Source organism: Lissotriton helveticus, chromosome 2_1 (genome assembly GCF_964261635.1).
Source record: "Lissotriton helveticus chromosome 2_1, aLisHel1.1, whole genome shotgun sequence".
Taxonomy (NCBI): Eukaryota; Metazoa; Chordata; class Amphibia; order Caudata; family Salamandridae; genus Lissotriton; species Lissotriton helveticus.
This window is the reverse complement of record NC_136059.1, coordinates 603,423,261-603,446,695: the sequence shown is the minus strand read 5'-3', so window position 1 is coordinate 603,446,695 and position 23,435 is coordinate 603,423,261. Positions and strand designations below refer to the sequence as shown.

At 48.0% G+C, this 23,435-nt stretch overlaps 1 protein-coding gene and 1 pseudogene across 2 annotated transcripts in view; both read right to left on the bottom strand.

Moving 5' to 3' along the window:
* The window catches only part of ZFYVE16 (zinc finger FYVE-type containing 16), a 589,878-nt gene that overhangs the window by 136,280 nt on the left and 430,163 nt on the right, over positions 1-23,435 (bottom strand). The window lies entirely within an intron of this gene.
* LOC144819108 (homeobox protein Hox-B5a pseudogene) lies at positions 17,688-18,268 on the bottom strand (annotated as a pseudogene).

The window sequence follows — 23,435 nt, the reverse complement described above, 5'->3', positions numbered from 1 at the left end:
TACAACATATGATGCACCCACCGATGCCCATATGGGGTTTTGGCAGCAGCCTTTTTACCCACCAGCATTTGGCCTCCCCCAAGGCCCACAGCCTTTTTTATACCGAGGCAGGGGAAGAGGAAGACAAAAAAGACGGAATACAAGGGTACAATGGGAGGATAAGACCCCAGCAGCCATGGGAACAAGGAGCAGAGGAAGAGGGGACGGCCCGTCCACCAGCCGGGAATAACTAACATTGTAAACCTTAGCAGCTACACCCTCTCCAATGATGAAGAGACGGTCCTGTCAAAGGGCTAAGGATTTGTCCCGACACCAACAAATGACCCATTTCTACTACACACTGCACTGGCACAATTTTTCAGGAAGATAAAGCTTCGCAACCATTTTGGTGAAGACAATGACAATCTGAGGGAACCTACCAGCACAGGTCTCAGGAAGAAGTCAACCTTCATGCCACCCACTCAGACAATCCCTTGTCACGTACTAGCCTTTGAACAGGCAGTGCTAAGAGAGGTAGAAGAGATCAACTTCAAAGAAGAAAAAGTCTTTCAGAACCTTACAAACAATGAACGGAAAGCACTGGAGAAACTAAAAAATAATTCTAAACTCACAATAAAGCCTGCAGACAAAGGCGGCGCAATTGTACTGATGAATAAATCAATGTACCGCCTGCTTTCAGATACCATCAGCTATGAGAAATGTCCTAGCGATCCAACACCACGCCTCTCAAAAAAGGTCAAGGGGATGGTGGGTGAAGCATTGTGCAATGACTGGATTACAAAACAGGAGGCTGATTTCCTGGTGAATGAATCACCCAGAACACCAAGATTTTCCACCTTGCCGAAGATTCACAAAGAGAAAACTCCCCCACTAGGACGACCGATAGTTTCCGGGATCGGATCTATTCTTGAGCCATTATCTCAATTTTGCGACTGGTTTCTAAAACCGATCATACAAAAATCACGATCGTATCTGCGAGACACTAAGAATGTGCTCTGCCTCTTAAAAGATTTGGAAATTAATGCCTCAGAAGATCTTTTAATCACCATGGATATTGAGGCGCTTTATATCAGCATTCCCCAAAGACGCACACTAGAAGTGGTTGAACATATCCTTTTGAATACAGAACGGAATTTTCTCACACCACAACACTTTATCATGGAACGTGCAGAGGTAGCCCTAACAGAGAACTTTTTTTAATTTGAAGAAGTACTATACCATCAAATCACTGGTATTTCAATGGGCAGCACATTCGCCCCCAGCTTAGCATTGCAGTACGTGCACCAGTTTGAGGAAGGCCATATCTTCCATGCAAGCAACCCATTCACAGCGGAATTGAGAACCTGGAAAAGGTTTATAGATGATGTCTTCATCGTATGGCATGGGACTGAGGACACCACCCAAGCCTTTGTTGAATGGGTCAACACCAAAGACCAACATCTCAGATTCACCCACTCAATCAGTAAGAACCATGCCGTCTTTCTAGATCTAGACATTATGATGAACACGGGGGGCGTTAGTACACAGGTACATAATAAACCCACATATAGGAATGGCTTACTGTCATATGTAATCTTCCACCCCAAAGCCCTGCGGAACAACCTGCCTGTTGGCCAATTTCTTCGTGTCCGAAGGAATTGTACAGAAAAAGAGACCTATCTGGAACAAGCAGACGCATTAGAGACGAAACTCCTTGAACGGCATTACCCTAGAAAAAGGATCAGACAAGCAAAGAAAAAAGCCAAGAATAATAACCGCGAGACCTTGCTGGAGACCGTTAAAAAAGAGAAATCCAACAGACTTGTGTGTGTTACTACATACACTCCAGTATCCAACACCATTCAGAACATTGTAAGAAAGAATTGGCACATACTCCATGGTGCAGGGAAACAATGGGAACCCCCACTCTTTGCGTTCAAGCGGAGCAAGAACCTACGGGATGTACTGGTACATGCAAAAGATCCAACCACAGTGAGGGATGACCAGATCACCCTTTGGAATACTCACAGACCGACAGGACACTATGCCTGTGGTAACTGTTTCGCTTGCCCCTTTACCCTAACAACAAAAGAAGTTGACATTGGCACTACATGCCCATGGAAGCTGAACACCTTCTCCAACTGTAACACAGAGAATGTGGTGTATCTCCTGACATGCCCGTGCAACCTGGGCATGACTACACGAAAAATAAAAACCTGAATCAATGAACATCACAGTACTATAAGGTGTAAGAAAACCAACAGCAAGCTCACAAAACACTTCATGGAACATAATCATAAAGACACAAATCTTACGTGGGTAGTCCTTGAAGTGTTAAAGAAACAGAAGATGGACTTGACGAAACCACTACACATTAGGGAACAGAGATGGGTCTATCGCCTCCGCACATGGATCGAAGGACTCAATGATGAAATACCGTGGCTACAATTAGCTCCATAAACTGAACTACCTATGCCTTAAACTTTTTACAACAAAGAAACACCCCCACCTATCCACTCGCATACATAGACATACACCTGGCACCCATACCCCCCCTGGGGTGGTGTAGTAGCCATCCATTGCCACAACATGTATGTGCCTCTGTTTGTCAACAAACAAACCTCATTGCCCTTGTAGGGTTCTATGTGGAACCTACAGGACCTGTAGCCTATTTGCCTGGATTTTCCATAAACTTGTAACAATACGGGCTATTTAAGTGGCCTAGTTAGGAGCCCCCAAGTTATATGGTTATATGCATCAGGTCCACCTTTCAAGTGTGGCACCCCTTAAAAAACCGGGGATGAGACACAAAGCATACCACAGGAATATTTAAATACATACACAGTATCCCCGTTCGTTGTGCATGTGGGCCCTAGGTCTAACAGTCTTCAGGGATGACTTAAATCCATAGATTTTCTCCACGTATAATGTGCATGCTTTAAAAAGACACAAGCACACTTCTTGATTTGCGCAAATGCGCGTACCACTAGATGTTAGTGTAAAAGCCGGGCGCATGCTCCTTTCCATGACACCAAATGCTTTTTAACGATGCCGAGAGCACAGGCAATGCCTATCTGAGTTAACGCCAACACGCAGGTGGTAATGATCGGAAACCCGCGACCGGAAAGACCATGTAGGGCGGGCCAGGCAACGAATTAGGATTTTAACACAGCGGTGCACAGGACATCTAATTGTCCATGCCTACACCTAATCAGTATCACAAGGTACCAATTAATTAACGCTGACTCACTATATATAGTCCCCTGCAAACACCACTCGGTCTACATCGAGGAGAGGAAGAGACACACACAGGTGGAGCAGTGGAGAGCATATCACGTTACAGTAAGAGTGTGAATGTGGGAGAGAGTGTAATTCTTTTTCAGGTACTGGCTTATAAACCCAAAGAACCCTCTGTTCTTTTTTCAATTGAAACATCATGTAAATACACAGCATTTTGTCTTTTTCTCCTCAATTTGAATTATCAGTATAGCTCTGGACCAAAGGGGTCCCCTACCCTCACCCTCCTATGAGGCATCTTTAGGGTAAGCATAATAAATGAATGTCCTATTGTTCAGAGTGCGCAGATGTACGACAAACGTTTGTTGCACTTATAGCCTATCACATAAAGTGTTTGTGCATGAGGCTGTTTGTTTTCCTTTTGCTTTGTGCAAATATTTCGCTACACAATGTCCATATCTCGTTTCAGGCTTTAGATACCAAGGTCAACTCGCAGAGGACTGTGTTCTGCTTCACTCCACACAGTGGATACCCTCCTACCACCGCTTGGTAAGAGTGGAGCCCTTAATCACTTACAGTGAGGTCCTGATGAATGCCACGGACCCTTGTGGGCCACCTGGCAGAAACATGTCGACCCTTTGATATCGGTGGGGGGAAAATTATATCCCCAAGACACCGACCACGTTTTTTTAAAAACACCATACAGATGTCAGCAATATTAAAGTTAATGTGACATCTGCAATGGATTTTTAACTCACTTTTTCTTCACATGGGCCCCCACTTAGTTTAGAAGTGCATCCCTGCCGTCAGGTGTATGCCCGCCCTCTATCAAACCAAGTTTTTAGAGGGCGAGGACTGGTCAATGATGAAGCATGACACCAGGTGGTGTGTGAGACCAGTCCTTCACTTGCTTGGGAAAACGTAACTCACGGTATTGATGTCAAACAGTAGCAGCTTACTTTAAAAGTGGGGATTAGAAACTCAGATACAGTAGGACAGCAAATAAAACTGAAATAAATTGTGACTCACTCAATGACATTAATAGTAGCTACTTCCACTATTAAAAAGGTGGACGTCCATTACAATGCAGGTAAACAAATCCTAAATGTTACTATAGTTTGTTTGTGGCAGCCAATATTATATTTTGGAGCTAGGTTTGAGCCGACTGTGGTGTCTTTGGAAGCGAAGAGGTCACTATTATTATGCAAGTGTTTAGGAAAGTGTCCTTTTTTGCATGGTTATCTCCAAAGGTTTTGTCTGATAACTGATGCTAACTTGCCTGAGTGTACTCTGGGTCCATGCCAATCAGGTTCCCAGTGCCTGTGTTTTTTCCCAAAACTGGACCTTTGTTTCCACAATTGGCACAACTCTGGGCCACATGTAAGTCCCTGGAAAAAGGTACCCCTAGTACCAAGGGCCTTGTGACCAGAGAGAGCCTCAGAGGGCTGCATTATGTCTTATACCACCCCCAGAGACCCCTCACCTTAACACCCACACACTGCCATTGCAGACTGCATGTTTTGGTGCAGAACAAACAGAAGAGTCGACGCACATCCTTGTGTGCCATGCCCACCACCACTGCCTACGGCAAGGATAAGGTACCCCTCTTTTCCGACACAGGTTGTCGGATTCCACCCAGTACCAGATATTGTGAGGACCGGACGTTATCAGAGGCTGAATTTTATCAGAACTATTGCTATCATCTCCGTAATCTACAGTCTGGCCCACAATTATCGTTAGACGATCGTGAATTTCAGAATAATCATATATATCGATGATAGCCCTGCGGATACTATTTCCAGAAATATTGGCTTCCATTTTTCAGCAATTAATATAACTCACCATCCATGATGTTGAAGGACTCCAAAAACTCTATCTTAAATTGAATTTGTCCATATCATACAACGACGTTTGGTAGAAAAGCGACTGAAGGACTTCGTTTGTATATGTTTTAATCATCCTCTATTTACACCCTGAGTTGTTCTATGTCAAAGACGGGTCACCTGATGAAGGCTCCCAAGCCGAAACGGGCGTAGTGTATCTACCGCTTTGCCTGCATCATGTCTCTCTTCCTTTTTTTAATGTGTAACTATATGTATGTCTGTATATATTTGAGAAATTCCAAAAATAATACCAATATATTATGAAATGTACTGAAATGTGTTTAAAAAATATCTATCTATAAATAAGTCAAAAACTATATTTTTCAAAACAATAAATCCTTAAAAACATATATATCTGTGTAGTTGCTGACAGTTTGTACATAGTGGGTTTTTAGACATATATACCGAATTGATTTGTATGACTAGTTATAGGCCTTTCCAAACTAGACCCCTCTAGCCGGGCTCACATCTCTAAGGCAGGGTGCACCATACCACAGGAGAAGGCATAGCTGCATGACCAACATGCCCCTACCATGTCAGTGCTAGTCACAGACATTGTAAGTCCAGTGAAGCCATTTTGATACATAGGTTGGTAGTTTGTCAACACGAACTCCACAGCTCCCTGATGGCTTTACTGAAGACTGAGAGGTTTGGTATCAAACCTCTCAGCACAATAACCCCAAACTGATGCCAGTGACGGATTTATTATAAAATGAACTCAGCGGGCATCATAGAGATGCCCTCTGAAAAACAACCAACTCCTCAAGTATTGGCTGACTGGTCGCTGCTAGCCAGCCATCACCAGACAGGCTTCTAACCTCATGGGGTGAGACCCTATGTGGTCTCGGAGGTCAGAAACAAAGCCTGTTCTGGGTGGAAGTGCTTCTCACTTCCCTCTGGCAGGAACAGCAATACTTGCCGGTGAGCCTCAAAGGCTCACACCTTGTGTTATGCTGATTTGGGCAGCTCCAACTAGTGGAGATGCCCCCCCCAATTCTAACCCCACTTTTTGGCAGGAGGACAGGCAGGAAAATTAGTCAACAGAGTAGGAGTGTCCACTCCGACCAGGTACACCCCTAGGATTGCCAGGAGCTGATGTGAACCCCCCTCCTAGAAATTCCCCGTCTTAACATGGCGAATTAGGCCTAATAGAAACACTGATGTGCCCCTCTCCCCAAAGGGAGGTGGCACCCAAAGGGTGTAGTTACCTAAGGGGACAGTAGCCATTGGCTACTGCCCCCGACCTCAGTAGCACCCTTAAATTTAGTAATTAAGGGCTCCCCTGAACCTTGTTCCTCAGATTCAATGACCTACGAAGAAGAGGGACCGAAGAGCCGTGCAGCAGTGGAGAAAAAGACAACTGACTTGGCCCCAGCCCTATCGGCCTGCCTCTTCCTTCACCAACACTGCTCCAAGAAACCGGCGTGGCCCACAGCCAGCAACCTCCAAGACTCCGGTGACCTGTGCAGTCTTCAACAAAGTCTCTTGTCACCAGTGGACACCGGATTTGTCCAGCCACAAAGTAACTCAAGGACTCTGGATCCAGGCGGATCTGCAACACTTGCACCACTCTGCATGAGATGCCTAAGGACCGAGTCCAGGTGGCCCACCAACCCCGTGAAACCTCCCCAGCGATCCTAACCTGGGATGCATCATTGGACGACCTCACCTGACCTCTCCCTCGATACCTGCAGCATCAACCTGAAGGGTACCCCAACCACGACTGGATCTTGTGAGAAAAACCAGATGCCTAAAGACACCCCTGCACTTTGCAGTCCCCAGGCCTTGGAGGACCCAAACAACAGTTTCCTGGCATCCTCCCACTATCTAACTTACCTCTCCAGTCGTGAGATTCCTTCAAACAGCCTAAGTGGGAGGCATGCAGCCGTTTTCTCCAACTGAGGATTTCCATTGGTTTCAACAGGCCCCCGATGCCTCCTTTGCACTCTTCACCCGGCCGCTCCTGTGCCGCTGGTAGTGCAGTCTCAGTGCTATTTGGTGGCCCCTCCAGTGCTGATCGTAACTCCCAATGTCTGTGTCCCTGACCCGCAGGTACTTAGTTGTAACCGGTGCCTCTTCGTAGTGCCCCAGGCCTCCATAAGATAACAGTGGGCCCAGTGACCTCTGCATCCAGCCGCCCCAGTGCCACTGATGTACACCAAAAGCATTCACACTACCCTCTGATAAGTATAACTGCCCAGCCCAGCTACCACTAAATTGAGAGTAAGGTATTATCTACCTTAACCTCTGCCATACCTTTGGGGACTCACTGGACACTGCGCACACTATACCTCTTTTTGGTATAGTATATACAGAGACAGTTTCCTACAAAGTGCTTTACACATGTACCGGCGATTCATGGGATTTTGTGTTTGTGCAAGAGATACAAATACACGATCTCTCAGACAACCATAGGCATCATACTGAACCACTCAGTGTGATGACTCAACAGCAGAGTGTCCAGTTCCAAAAGCTAAAAATAAAGTTATATCATCAGACAAGCAAGTTACTTACTTTTAGTAATGTCTTATCTGGTGGAGACAGGATCTAGCTGCAGATTGCTTATCTTTGAATCCCCTCCAGGTGCCAGACTGGACCTGGAATTTTTTCAGCAGTAGCTCTGCACATCGGTAGAGGGCATTGAGTACCTCCGTAGCGACGTTGTCTCCCGACTGTGACATTAACGGTATCCATTTAAGCTCCCCCCCAATGCTCTGTCCGATTCTTCTGTGACTATTATCACACCAACAGCGCAGAGCCACATAGAGACAGTCTATGGAAACAGTATGCTAAAAACGGAAAGATCTTGTGTCAACAATTACAGATTGAAAGAACTGTAGTAGTATGCAAACAGGGGATCTTGAAGACAACAGGGCCCTCAGTTCTCAGAGCACGGAGGATGCGTGGGTCGATAAGGAATATGAGGCTAGATCCTGTCTCTACGAGATAAGGCATCACCAAAGGTAAGTAAGTTGCTCATCTGATAGAGACACCTAGCCGCAGGTCCCTTATCTTAGAATCAGATAACCAAGCAATACCATCCTCGGAGGATGGACTGCAAACTGACCTCATAAAAGATCCCCAAATTGGAGAAGCCAGTCCAAAAGACAGAAAAGAACCAGATAATCCAAAAAATGACAGGTGAAGCAAGATGCTCACTGAAAGGACTCCTCTCCAAGTAAGACTATGGGAAGCCCATAGGGAGTCAAAAGCTACAAGAACGTGCAAAACACGGTATAGAACTAGTAAAAGAGGTAGCCCCAAAAAGGGATGCAACCTAAGATCGAGGAAGGCAAAGGGGCCAAGGACAATAGTCCAGGCTCAAAGCCAAATGGAAAGAGCATACACAGCGTGCTCAGCAGCAGCAAACACATACAATGAATAAAGATAACCCACCAATCGTCATGCAAACCATCCTGAGAAACAGATTATGAAAAAGGGACCTCCAATCATAGAATGATGGAGAAAAGAGAAAGAGAGAACAATGAATGCTGAAGAGCATTGCTAAAAAACAACAAGAACCGTAAAAATAAACCGCTCTTAAACTGAGAACCTTGATAGATACGTAAGGCATCCTCTGGAATACTATAACGGATATGCTCATTGAAGAGAAGGAAGGAAACAGACAAGTACAACAGAGAAGGTTGAACCAGGTCACCAGAAGGGTGTAGGTAAAATACAGCGACATACACCATATAGAAGGCCAAATGACCATATGTGCAAAACACACACCTATATATACCTGAAGTAAAAGACATCTACAACCGATCCATTCAAGAGATGGATCTCTTGTAGACAGAGATAAGTATATACACGCAGAGAGACATATTTCCAAAGATAAATGTATACAACAGTAAATATGTATATAAAAAAACATAGATATTCCCGTAGACACACATGCCATACAGGGTAAGGCAAAATTATATCCACTCCTATAAAGGTAAACCACGTCCTCCGCCAGTGGGCAGGAGGACGAGAAGTGGAGGAACAAAGGAAACTCCAAGAACAGAGTTAACCAAGAAAGGACAGATATAATACATCCTACCATTGTAAAAGAAGAAGTTACGACAGTAATTGAGGTGAAGAAAGAAAGACAAAGCTGGAAAACAGCAGCACTATGCCACATAAAAGTAGGAAGTGGAAGTCATCACCCACTACAGGAAAACTAGGACAACCGTCTAAGAACCAACGCCAGCGAATGAGGAAGGATGCCAGCAGGCGGTAACAGGTTAAACAAAGAATAAACAGCATGTGGAAAGTCCATCATGAAAAAGAAGAAGACCGCCAGGGTGAAACAAAAGGCTGGCGGAAAATAAGGGCAGCACATAACAGATTTTGACAATCACACATTGTCCAACCCAGGGAAGATTGAGAAATAGGTAAGAAAGCTGACCAACGCTCCATGGAAACTCGAGAAACAGGTAATAAAGCTAACTAAAGCTCTAGACAAAAACTGGGGGAACAGAGTAAGAGGGATTAAACCCCAGGAAGGAGAAAAGAGCCCCCAACATTGGATGACCATGCAGAAGCAGCAGACATACAATGTTGGACAGAAGATAGGATATGCCCCAAGAAAAAGTAATGATATACCCCCACCTAAAAATTGGGTAAACAGACCCTCTCCCAAAGGAAGGAGAGGAAAAAAAGAGGAAGTCTGCCACACAGAAAAACGATGCCACGAAAGGCGGGAGAGGCATACAGAGCTGTGAGGGAGAGAACAGTATCTCCACCTACGAGGAGGAAGGAAGATACATGAAAGAAAGGGAAACCTTTTCAATAAACATACCAATACATGAAGCCAAACAATCAAAGGGACAGGTGTTCCAGGGGAACAGAACTGAAAAGAACAGCAGACACAACAGCTACCCCATAGGTGCAATGGCAGATATGTATAAAAAAACCTCAGCAGGAATCAACAGCAGTGGCTGTAACTCAATTAGGTAGGTAAAAACAGATACAAAGAATACCAAACTGCTGAAGATTAACAGCGTCAGGAGCACGATACAGTAGAAAACGGGCTCACACAAGAAATCGGTACCTAAGCGCAATGTGAACTAATACGCAGAAAAGATGCAAACATCACAATGGCATTATAGAAAGTAAATACACCATAAGGTGGAGGTGGATTTGTGGAACCTAGACCTAATCCGAAAGAAAAACAAAAGATGAGTAGGAAAAAATGTGTGTGTCCCACAGAGCAGAACAGAACCAAGAGAAGGTCCATACTGAAGAAGGTCATAGACTGGAACGAAAGTTACCCAGGCCAAAGAGTCTACCTGCCTGTGGTACCCTTATCGCCCATATGGAGATAAGGAGAAGAGAAAAGATTAAGTTGAAGTTCCTATAAGGGATACTAGGTGTATAGATGGCATACAAAAGGCCCCCAAGGCATACAAATTAAGGTCCCAGAGAAACAGGGAACAAGGTTTAAGTGCATCCGCAAAACATAACAGAATACCTGCCATAGAGTAAGTACCCGGGTAGAAATAATCAAACGGCAAAAAGAAGCAGTAAGAACAGGCTCCCACGAGGCTGCAAAGTAGAATATATTCCAGATGCTGGAAAGAAGGCAGCATAAATTAGAAGAAAAGCACCTGCAGCAAGCAGGAACACCACACCTGTGTAACCCTGGAAGGGAGAGAAGTACTCCGCCCTATGAAGACCCTGAACAAGGGGAAACAAATCGTCCATGAGAAACCTAGTACAACAACAGAGTTAAGACTCATCATCTCTATGACTATCTCTGAACCAGCATAAGGATGAGTCAGTATGCCTGCCAAAAAGGACAGCACCATCAAAAGGCATGCCAAACAACACACCTCTGAAAACCTGGAAGTACGTTCGGGGCGTGGCTTGGACGATAGCTGTCTGATCCCGTCGCTCTATCGAGTGCGGAACATCAGCGTTGGATCCCCCCTGAAGATGGCACCATATATGCTTGAAAAGGATGGCATTTCACATTGGAATGGTTGATGCATTTAATGATATCCTTAACTGAATGGGATATCGGTAATTAAGGACTTTTCACTGTGTTGATGTCTCGATCTTCCCCAGTGAACCAAAATGGCAGACAGGTGTTTCTTTTTTCTCCTGGAGGCTATGGAATGCAGATGAGGTCACTCTGCATCCTGCTTATGTCAAAGCCTTGTGTCCACATCGTCATCTGAGGTCCGGTTAGGAAACACATTCTATATTCAGATTTGCGCCGGAATGAGCGTCGCCGCACTACGAGATATCTCGTCTGGCTCTAAGATGGTGACAGCGCACCCAAAGGAAGATTTCTTTGTCTCCCGGGGCTATTCATCGTGTCTCTACCTTGTACGCCGACCGCAGTAACCAAATCGGAGAGGCAGTTTCAGCAAGTACAGGACCGGAGAAGCGCAGATGGTATCTGATGAGGTTGGGGTTCTGAATTATCTCTCCTCCATTAGCGCTTCGATTCGGGGGGAAAGCCCACAAAGGTATGTTTGGCGCTTCTACATTGGCTTCCACTCTGCACCCTGCTTCCTGGTTGCTGTGGCCTACTGGAATCATTATTGTGCCACGTTACGTTCCACCCGCACTTACCACGTCTTGTGAAACTTTAACTTCTTTCTGAACGTCCTGGAGAACCTATGCCTGCTCCCTCTGACATACATGTCCTCTACAGAGAACCCTGCGGTCCACGAGTTGGCCTTCATTGGGTTAATGGATCTTCTCCCTCAGCCTTATGATTCTGAACTATCTCCCCTGGATGATGACTGGGTTAAACACTGTTAGTTCTGAGCATCATCCTCCTCACCCAAGAACTTAATATGAAAACATATGGATTACTGATGTGCAGCGCACTATAAACTTCTGTGAATTGTGAAAAATAATTCAAATTACAAACTGTGTGCTTCATGTCCTGGATGGCAAAGCTTCTGGAATGGCCTGTGCTAGGCTTTTACCTTAGAGATGGGGAAAGCTCATGGCCACAGAAAGAAACAGTCTGTCCCCCAAACTGATGCTGTCTGTTCCCATTTAGTACTCTTTCTTTCTTTGTCTACTTCCTTTGCTCCTATCCCCTTCCCCCTGAATCCTTCCCCTTGCCTACTACACTGCCTAGCTCCCTGTCCTTTTGTGCCCTTTGACTAAGCACTCCTTCTCCCCTTGTTGGGGAAAGATCCAATATTTATCTTCTGGAGTCTCAGCGAACCCGCTGAGAGAGTCCACAGTGCCAAGGGAGCCACTCACAGTTGAGGTATGGTATGGCACCCCATGCCAAAGCACTCCCTCTCCCCTTTTTGGGGAAGGTTCCAGTATGTAGGCCTTGGAGTCTCAGAGATCCCTCTGAGAGAGTCCACTTCGCATAGGGAGCCTCTCGCAACAGAGATAGGGAAATGATACCACTTCCCCTGGATCACAGCTTACTGGACTTTGGACGCAGCTGTGACTCGTCTACCGGTTTGTGTCCCCGTCACCCTCACCATCCTCTTTCCATGCTGTGTCTCTCACCCTACTCTCCTCTTTTCCTCCTTCACTCTCTGTCTACTTCCCCTGCTTCTACCCCCCTCCCCTGAATCTCTTCCCTTGCCTGCTTTTTCCTTTACCTATATGTCCTTTTTGTTTGTCTCGACCTTACATGTAACTATGCTGCCAGGCTCTAATAACTGTGTTATGTTATGTTATGTTATTTTGTGGCTTTTATAGCGCACGGCTACTCAGAGAGTGTCCCGGCGCTTTATTAACATCCTGAAAGCAAACATAACACACAAAGAATAAAGAAGGGAACAGAAGGAAATTTAAAATCTACGAGGTAAACAGCCAGGTTTTTAGGCCCTTTCTAAAGGATAGCATGTTGGAGTTGCTTCGTAATGCAAAGGGCAAAGAATTCCAAAGCTGAGGAGCCCGGAGCATAAAGGAACGACCTCCCAGTCGGGCCCTCCTCACACGAGGAACAATGGCGAGAAGCTGCGATTCTGATCTCAAAGATCGCGACGGACAGTATTGCTTAAACCTCCTCTGCAGATATTTAGCCCCGGTGGAATAAAAGGCCTTATGGGCAAGAGTCAAGGTTTTAAAAACTATCCGCTGTCGGATAGGCAGCCAGTGAAGTGCCTGTAACAGGCCAGACACATGCGCTCGCCTGTGCAGACCAAAAATGGCGCGGGCCGCCGCATTTTGGACCACCTGCATCCGCTGCAGGAGGTATTCGGGCAGGCCAAGATATAAGATGTTAGCATAGTCCAATCTTGACCCAATCAAGGCCTGCAACGTGATCCTCCTGTGATCCTCTGAAAGCAGCGGAAAAAACTTCCGCAGCATGCGGAGAAGTCCAAAGCATGTGCCTGTAAGGGTGAGAATCTGAGATCTGAGGGTCAGGCCGTTGTCAATTTTGACCCCCAGATTCTTCGCAACCTGCGAAGATTGGCTCGGGGGAGACATGTCCGCCGGCCACCACATCTGCCAGTCCGGGTCGGATTGACAGCCGAAGAAGAGTATCTCCGACTTGTCAGAGTTGCACTTGAGGCTGTTCAGTTGGAGCCATTTAAAAACAGCCCCAAGGCACTCACGGATACTCTCTCCGTCAAAATCCTCCCCTTTCCGGCAGGTGAAGAGCAGCTGGGTGTCATCCGCGTAGGATACGATCTGGGCACCATAGGACTCCGCCAGAGCCGTCAAAGGGGTCATAAAGATGTTAAACAGAGTCGGGCTCAATACCGAGCCCTGCGGGACTCCGACTCCCAGTGGCGGCATCTCGGCGGAAGCCGAGGAAACCCAGACCGACTGTCGGCGACCAGCTAGAAAAGATGCAAACCATCTAAACACCGTCCCCCTCAGACCGATCTCATGAAGTCTGATGAGGAGACCCTCATGGGGGACGGTGTCGAAGGCCGCCGACAGATCGAGCATGATCAACATCGCTCTACCACCCAGATCTAGCATCTCCTTGATGGCCTCAGAAACCTCCAGAAACGCCGTCTCCGTACTCAGATTAGGGCGAAAGCCCGACTGAGTGGAGTGAAGCAGGTCGTTGGATTCCAAAAAGTTGGAAAGCACTCTGTGAACATGCTTCTCCAGGGTCTTGGCTAAAGCCGGAAGAAGAGAAATCGGCCTATAATTAGCCAAGACCTCAGGAGCTAGATGTAGCTGCTATTATCTGATACTCATGTAAATCGCTCTTATACCTCCGGGTCTAGCCAGTGCTATATAAAACCTTTAATAATAAAAAAAAATACAAATACGCAACTATACACGTTGACTTAGAGCTACAAAAGAGGTCATTGCCTCACCAACAGAATCGGTGGTATCCATACCACAGGAGGGTGCTAAGTTTCGAGCTTGTTGCCCATCTCATATCAATGGAATAGAAGCATTCCGGGCTTCCCCTGGAAGGGAGGGCAAGAGGTGCTCCACTGAGTTCATAAGGTGTGGGAGAAGCAGGCGAGGACACAGGAAGTGTTCAGAGATCATAGGGCAGAGCTAGAAGAAGAGAAAATACACCTACCAAAAGCGTCAAGTTTCCTAGCCTCTCTTTTTGTAGGGACAGGAGGGATAAAATTAATATTTTGAGTGGCTAAAGCAGCCTGTACCACAAAAGATGGATTTCTAAGGAGGTGGAACGGATCCTCCGGGGCCGGACCAGGATTGTGAGAAATGGAGCGATACACAGGGAGCCCTGTTTCAGGTTTAGACCAAGCACCCAACAGGATATCAAGAAGACATTCCCAGTAAGGAAGGACAGGCTCTACGTTAGAATGCTCAGGAAGTAGAATCTAAAGGGTCTGCTGACAATGCCACAGAAGGAAGTTGTAAATCCAGTACAGCCGAAACTCAATTGAGCATGTCCACCAGAGCGGAACTCACCTTTGTGGCCAAAACAGAAGGATTCAGGAGGCTGGAGAAGATTCGAAGACACTGGCGTCACCCTAGTTAAGTAACCAGCTAGACTGCATAGGAGGTGAAACCGTGTCCAAAACCTCACTTAGTACCTGCACAACCATGGTCCACAGAAGGATAAACCAGAAGAAGGGCTCAAGAGAGCAGAGGAAAAGAGTGTGAGATGGTTGACTCCATTGGTGCCGCATCCAACGCTGCAACCTAAGCCAGTCGATGCAAATAAGGGGACGCCTCTACATCAGAGAAAGAGAGGCGTTGATGGACCTATCATCGAAACCGGCAGATAAAAGTCCAACGCAGATATTGGAGTCTGAAGACAAGAAGCAGGAGCCGAAGGTGGTAGCCTTGATGGGCTGTGCACAGGTGTCACTATGGTGTCAAACTTTTAGCCGACCTCATGCATCTCAGTGGGGCCCAATGGCGCTCCAGAGGAAGGTGATGACCCAAAATAGAATGAAGCAACTGATGGTATTTTCAAATCTGGGTCAAAGTCACGCCAGAATAGGCGGGGAGGCGTGGGGAGGACTCATGACCCGATACTAACAAAAGATTAGGGACCAGCAGTAGGTGACGAAGGCAAGAGCCGCTGCGACTTCGACCTCCTGCGCCCGAGACTTACATCTGAACTTTCTAAGGAGAATAACACCCGCTGGAACGGCTCCTAGAGCGGACGAGCGGTCTTAGTGTGTAGGAGACTGAGAACGACAGGACGACAAGACGACTGACATCTGTGCCACAAGGAGCTTCTAGCGACGTTATCTTCGCGCCTTCCTTCGGAGCCGACAACAAGAGAGGCCCTCGTCAGAGTCAAAGTGCTTACCCAGACACCACATGCAAACCGAGTGAGGGTCTGTGGCAGCCATTTGTCATCCATAGGGCTCCCAAGGCTTGAACCCCGCGGACATTGAAAAAGGGTAGAAAAAAGGTACACTGCCCCGTTGATGAAAAAACGTCAAGTAGGCTGAAAAACAGCTAGAGGAACTGCAGTGCGGATCCGCATTTCTAGCACGGAAAAGAAGGTATTGACGTCAGCCAGTTGGGGGGAGGGCTTATATGAACTCCGTTGATGTCACATTCAGAAGACTACGTCGCTAAGGAGTTGCCCGATGCCCTCTCCCAAACGTGCAGAGGTACTGCTGAAAAAATTCACAGATCCAGTCTGGTGCCTGGGGAGAATTCTAAGATACAGAATCTGCAGCAAGATGTCCCTATCAGATATTCCGTATTCAAATTACCCACCACTCAAACAACAAAGATTGGACTCCATACAGTCCAAAGCTAATGGAGTTCTACAATCAACTGAAGACATAACCTGAAGTAGTGTTTTTTAAACAAAGCATACAAAGATTTGTGTTTTTTTTTACCTATGTTGATACAGTAATAAAAAAAAAAAATTAAAGCAACATTATTGCAAATTATGGATTCAGCCAGCTTACAAATAAGTGTTTGGGGTGCTTTTTCAAGTGTTGGTGAGGAGAGGACTCTAGTTTTCAGATGATCGCCTTGTATTTCCTGCAACGTATGGCAAACACTGTCAGCCATAGAGCAAATTATTTCTCATTAGCTTGATGGATTTCAGTAGGAACACCTTCTTCTGGCTCCTGACATTTGGGACTCGATCTCTGCACAAGAATACTCATAGGTGACAGGCCAGGGTGTTCTCCTTACAGCATATGATTGCATACTGTATGTCCATTAACCTTCTTTTCTCCCTTGGATGAGTACAGACCTTCGTAGCAAGCGGGTCTCTGTATAGATTTTTAGGGGCTTTTAGAAGCTGAAGAAATTTCAACTATAGTACAGTCCGGTACAAGAGGTGGGGAAGCATGCCCAATGATGACGAATGTCATGATAAGTGGGTGAAGGCATAACTTATTAAATGGTGGCATCATAAATGAACGCATTAAATATGAAGCTCATCAATCTGCATGTGTTAGACTGACAGCTGGGAGGCTGATTGGTGATTTATTCTTCCCTTCGTCTCTCTATGTGTAGATTTAAACAAAAAACAAAACAACGTTATCATAATCTACTTCTTCTCTTGCAGCTAATAGAGGTTGTGTGCTGCAGCATTCTCCTTTTTTAGGTCTTACCTAGCGACGCAGCGCATGTGCTACCCGCCTTGGTGAGGCTATTGTCGTTGGTTTCTGTTCGGAAGGGAGACAGGAGATGTGGACGCGCCTGGAAGACAGGCGATGTGCACGTCGACGGCTCGCGGCGTTAGCACCCCTGCTCGCCCTCTCCCTCCCTCCCTATCTCTATGATCCCCCTTCTGCTGTTATTACACGCCGCTGTCATTTGCTTTTCGTCTTGGCACTTAGGCAGAGCTCTGGGCAGGGGCAGAAAGCGTACAGACGAAGCCTCTGGACAGGGGCAGAAAGCGTGCAAGAAATGCCAAACCACCCCTTCCAGTGGATTTTGTTCAGCTGCCCCATTTATATGGCGCATATCAGTGTCCCCTACTTTAAATAAAGGTTTACGGGCAATAAAGAAAGTGTAACGCTGCACCTTTGCTGTAGTTAGACTGCATAAAAATTAAAATATGAACTAACAAAAAAAAAGATTCCAGCATCCTTTGAATTAGCAGTGGCTGGCCGTCATTTCAACATAGCAGCAAACCACAAACATTTAAAGCATCTTCCAGCGCTCACCCGGGGGATACATGCGGGCCTGGTCCACAACTGGGCGAATTCAGCGGGGCGTAGGAAGTAAAACAGGACATTTTCTTCACAGCTCAAAAAATGAAAGAGCAGTACCATGGCTGATGTGAAGTTTCCGCATCCAGGGGAAGATCTGCGGCGCTTGTCCGTCCCGGGAGGTGGCAGAGGGGTTGCTGGGGGGCTCTGCCGACGCCCTGCTGCTCCAGGAGGTGCCCTCATCCGCCTCCGAGGAGGCGCTCGTCTCCTCGAGTTCCGTGAAGTGGCTGGAGCTGCCGGGGGTCGCCAGCTCCGACGGGGGGGGAGGGACGCGGAGGAGGAGGGCGGCTGCTTGCTGTTGGAGCAGGGCAAGCGCTCTGGGGAGGGAAGGGAGCAGCTGGGGGTCTGCCTGCACCTGCCCTCATGGGCGGCCAGCTGGGCTGAGTCGAAGCCACGGGAGCGGTCTCTCACCGCCCCGAAGTGGCCGGAAGAGGCTTGCTGGTTGACTGTGAGGTCCATGCCACTGTAGTTATAGCAAAACAAGCTGGAATGCATGCTGCCAGAGTCCCTGTAAGAGCAGTTCAGGGTGCTGCCAGTCCGATAATTTAGCATCCGATATTCGGGGCCATTCGCATAGCGCCCCGAGAGCAAGTTCACAAACATGGAGCTCATTTGGGTTATTTTGGAGGCCTTGATTTGTGGACCGTGGTTGTTATTACCCTTCTGCTTCGAAATTTATGACGCATTCATGAATTAGAGCCCAAGCACTGTATTTCGTTTTGCTATGTATGTGGCCAGATATGGGGGGTGGGGGTGCGCGCCGCCGAGTCTAGTGCCTTTGTTGACCAGTCATAAATTCTCACTGATCACACTTCAAATATGATTGCCTAAAGTTGCCTAGACGCTCACCGCCTCCCGATGAGCACTCATCCTCACAAGCTAAGAAGGACATTATCTAACATATCAGATCCCTGGAGGGGGAAAAGCCTACAGCAAACTCCCGTTCTCCATCACCTTGATCGACTGCAACCCCACCTCTGCAAATGAATGAACAGGCTGCCCTCGGAAGCCAGTCATAAATTCTCACTGACCACACTTCAAATATGATTGCCTAATGTTGCCTATTGACCTCAAACACTTCATTTGCATGTGTGACTGGCCGCCTTGTCGCCACTAGAGCCAAACAAGCATTTGCAATGCAATATGTCTCGCCATTTATGCGAGTTTGAGCTATTCACTTTGCAAATAACAATGCCTTTTATTTTTGTTTTCGTTTTAAAAACATAAATAATCCTCAACGTCACCTGTTAGACCTGCGCGACTTCTGCCCCTCATGCGGGCACCCGCCAAGCCATCATGGTCCACCGTGCGCCGTCATAGACGCTCACCGCCTCCCGATGAACACTCATCCTCGCAAGCTAAGAAGGACATTATCCAACATATCAGATCCCTGGAGGGGAAAAGCCTGCAGCAAACTCCCTTTCTCCATCACCTTGATCGACTGCAACCCCACCTCTCCAAATGAATGAACAGGCTGCCCTCGAAAAGTGTCCCTGACCCCCTTGGGGTTGGTGATCAATCTCAGGAATCGTCTATACCCAGTTCCCTACCTGCAGTGTTAATGGTAGTGGACTACCCGCCCAGATAACCCCGTGAGCGGCTGACGACGCACCCCTTATCTGTTCTTGAGAGAGTGACATCTCTGGGATCACCGGGCCTTAAGGCCTAGGCTGATCCGCAACTAGAACAGGACACAGTGGCCCGGTTGGCCAATGTTGGTTATCTACTTTTTGTCTCTAGATTTCTATGATACTCTTTCTCTCTTTTCCTACTTTTTTTTTCCTCTGGCTATGGCGAGCGGGGAACCCCCTTCCGACGGTGCCCTCCTTTTGACGAGAGTGCCGACCTCCTCCACCTTCTCCCCACTATCCCATCTTGCTCTCTACGGTGGCATGACAGACTAAACCTGGTCATGACACAACCATGACTATACCTTGCCCCCTGTAGATTTTATCCCTTAATGTTAAGGAACTTAATTCCCCCAACAAAAGGCAACAAACATGGCGCTACCTTCTACAACACAATCCAGACATTATCTTTTTACAAGAAACTCACTTTTTAAAAGCTGATACTCCTCGCATGGCTCACCCTAAATATCCCCTCCAAATCTGGGCCACGGCGACCACTAAAAGGGCTGGGATGGCAATCCTTTGCAGAGCTGGCATCAGGCAGGGGGAATCCAGGGTCTTCCGTAGCTCGGATGGCCTCTTCATCAGGGCTGGGGTTCGAATTGGACAACGCCTCTTTACACTGTGTAATGTGTATGCGCCCTACCAGATGCAGGACTCATATCTCCGGACGACCTTGAGGGACCACGTACCGCACACGATCCCTCGCTAATCTTAGGGCGTGTGGGGGGGACGACTTCAATTTGGCGTGGGACCCTAAAATAGACCGCAGTGAAGCCTCCTCGCATGGGACGGGGGACATGTCCTCGGCCCTCCGGAGACAAATAGCGGACCTTGGTTTGTTGGACTCCTGGCGCTACCACTCTCCTGAGATACGCAATTTTTCGTATTACTCACACGTCCATCGCTCATACTCGCGCATAGGTAATATTTTTATCTCTCATGCCCTGATCAGCGACACGCTTTCACCCTCTATGTCCGCAATCTCGCTTTCTGATCACACTCATGTTGAACTTCTCCTGCAGGACCCGGTTGCTTGTCTATCCCGTGCCCCACGATGGCGTCTGCCGCCGCATTTCCTACGGGACCCAGTGGACTTGGAGAGCATACGGACTGCCATTGACTCTTATTTTGCGACCAATGTAATTCCCGAAACACACTTCCCTGTAGTATGGGATGCCTTTAAGGCTACGATCTGCGGCCATATTACTTCCCTGGCAATTGCGCGGGCGCGTGAGGCCCGTCTTCTGGAGGGTAGCCTCTCCAAGGACATTAAAGATCGAGAGAGACAGGACCAGGAACGCCCCACACTCGTACATAAACAACGCCTTGCAAACCTTAGGGGGCAACTCCGTTCCCTCCGCACCAACAAGGCGGAGAGGGCCCTACTAGCATTAAAGCAGCGACACTTTTGGGGGGCCAAAGTGGGTAGGTTGCTGGCGAAACGCCTGCGAGCGCGCACTGGAGGGCACGCATAGCTAACATCCAGCTCCCTGATGGTGAGAGGGCCAAATGTGAGGTATTCCGGGCATATTATTCAGCCCTGTACACAGCGGACGAGCCGCCCTCGGATCAGATCAAAGCTATCCTAGACCAATGCCCCTGGACCCCACTTAGCTCCCATCAAACCAAGCAGTTGTAGGAACCCCTCACAACAGAGGAGTTGGCGACGGCACTAAAGGTCCTCCCTATTGGGAAATACGGGGACGGGATGGCCTACCATTGGCCTTCATTCGCCTGTTCCTAACACCACTCCAACCCCATCTCCTGCGGCTGTTTAAAACTTTCTCTGATACGGAGGGACCAACGCTCTCCATGGGAATGGCAGAAATAGCCCTTATTCCCAAGCCGGGGAAGGACCCCACGTTGTGCTCATCCTTCCGTCCCATAGCCCTCCTGAATACAGATCCTAAAATCCATACCAAAATACTGGCCAAGCGCCTCGATCCCCCCCATGCCTGGCCTTGTAGACCCGGATCAGGTCGGCTTCATCCGGAATCGACAGGGAGCAGACAATGTACGCAGAATTGCCCATCTTGTGGGGAAGGCACAACACTGGAACATACCAGCATGCCTTCTATCGCTTGAAGCGGAGAAGGCGTTTGATCGGGTTGATTGGGCCTTCCTACGAGCGGTACTGAAGAAAATTGGACTGGGCCAGAACATGATAGCTAGGATCATGGCCCCTTACCTCTCCTCGCAGGCTCGGTGCGAGTCAATGGTCAGCTTACAGACCCTATCTCCATACACAGGGGCACAAGGCAGGGCTGCCCCCTGTCCCCACTGCTTTTTGCCCTTGTGGTAGAGCCCCTAGCTGTGATGATTAGGCAAGCTGCGGACATACATTGCCTCTTCCTCGCGGGTCAGCAGAACAAAGTGGCACTCTTTGCCGATGATCTATTCCTCACACTATCTCGCCAGCATATCTCCCTCCCGGCATTACACTCCTTGCTGCAGTCCCAAGCGGGTCTCTGGTCTTAAAATTAACCATGGGAAGTCTTGGGCCCTGAACCTTATGATCCCCGAGGAGGAGATACCGACCCTGCAAGCACTCGTCCCATACCAGTGGTCCACTAACTCCATTCGATATCTAGGGCTTCAGCTGACCCCTTCTCTTGCCACATGGACCCAAATGAATTTGTGGGAATGTAGGAAAACGGTCTTGGAAGACCTGAGGGGTTGGAAATCCCTGACTCTCTCCTGGCTGGGCCGTCTAAACACTATAAAAATGTTGATACTCCCAAAAATACTGTATATGTTCCAATGCCTACCCACCCCATCCCACAACACCAGATCCAGAGCCTTCAGCGGGATCTCACCAGTTTCATATGGGGCGGGCGTAGACCACGCTTTTCCCACTAAGTTCTCATGCTCCTGGGGGATAGAAGAGGATTAGCGTGCCCCAATCTACTGGGATACTATTGGGCCTCCCATCTTCGTATCATTTCGGAGTGAACAACGACTTAGAGCGAGAAGATCTGGTTCCATATGGATAGGGCGGTAACCGGACGAACCATCTGGGATCTTTCCTGGCTCCATCAGGCTGCGCGCTCCAGCAGCGCTTATATTGCGGTGTCCACCAAGACAGTGCTGGATATATGGGACAAGGTGGCCGTATCTAGGGGGCTCACGACCTTCCCCTCCCCTCACACTACCATTGAGGGTAACACCCTATTCCCTCCAGCCCTTAACCCGCAGGCATTTTCACAATGGCTGAAAGGTGGATGCAGAACGATCAGCGACCTGTACACTGGGGGCACACTCAAAACATTTGCTCAATGCAGAGAGGAGTTCCAACTTCCGATGGGAGCTAGGCTCCAGTATGCACAGCTGCGACATTGGGCGTCCTCGCCCGAGATGCAGCAGGCAGCCAACCGTCCATTCACCCCCTTTGAGCGATTGGTACGCTCCTTACACCAGATCCAGAGCCTTCAGCAGGATCTCACCAGTTTCATATGGGGCGGGCGTAGACCACGCTTTTCCCACAAAGTTCTCATGCTCCCGCGGGATAGAAGAGGATTAGCGTGCCCCAATCTACTGGGATGATATTGGGTCTCCCATCTTCGTATCATTTCGGAGTGAACAACGACTGAGAGCAAGAAGATATGGTTGGATATGGATAGGGCGGTAACCGGACGAACCATCTGGGATCTTTCCTGCCTCCATCAGGCTGCACGCTCCAGCAGCGCTTATATTGCGGTGTCCACCAAGACAGTGCTGGATATATTGGACAAGGTGGCCGTATCTAGGGGGCTCACGACCTTCCCCTACCCGCACACTACCATTGCAGGTAACACCCTATTCCCTCCAGCCCTTAACCCGCAGGCATTTTCACAATGGCTGAAAGGTGGATGCAAAACGATCAGCGACCTGTACACTGGGGGCACACTCAAAACATTTGCTCAATGCAGAGAGGAGTTCCAACTTCCAATGGGAGTTAGGCTCCAGTATGCACAGCTGCTGAGATGCAGCAGGCGGCCAACCGCCCATTCACCCCCTTTGAGCGATTGGTACGCTCCTTCGATGAGTCAAAGGGTGTTATCTCTCGGACGTGCCAGATCCTGCGAGATCCCCCGCTAGTAACCATTCACCCACACAAGCGCCAATGGCAATAAATATCTCCCACTAAAATTACGCCTGCTTAGTGGGGC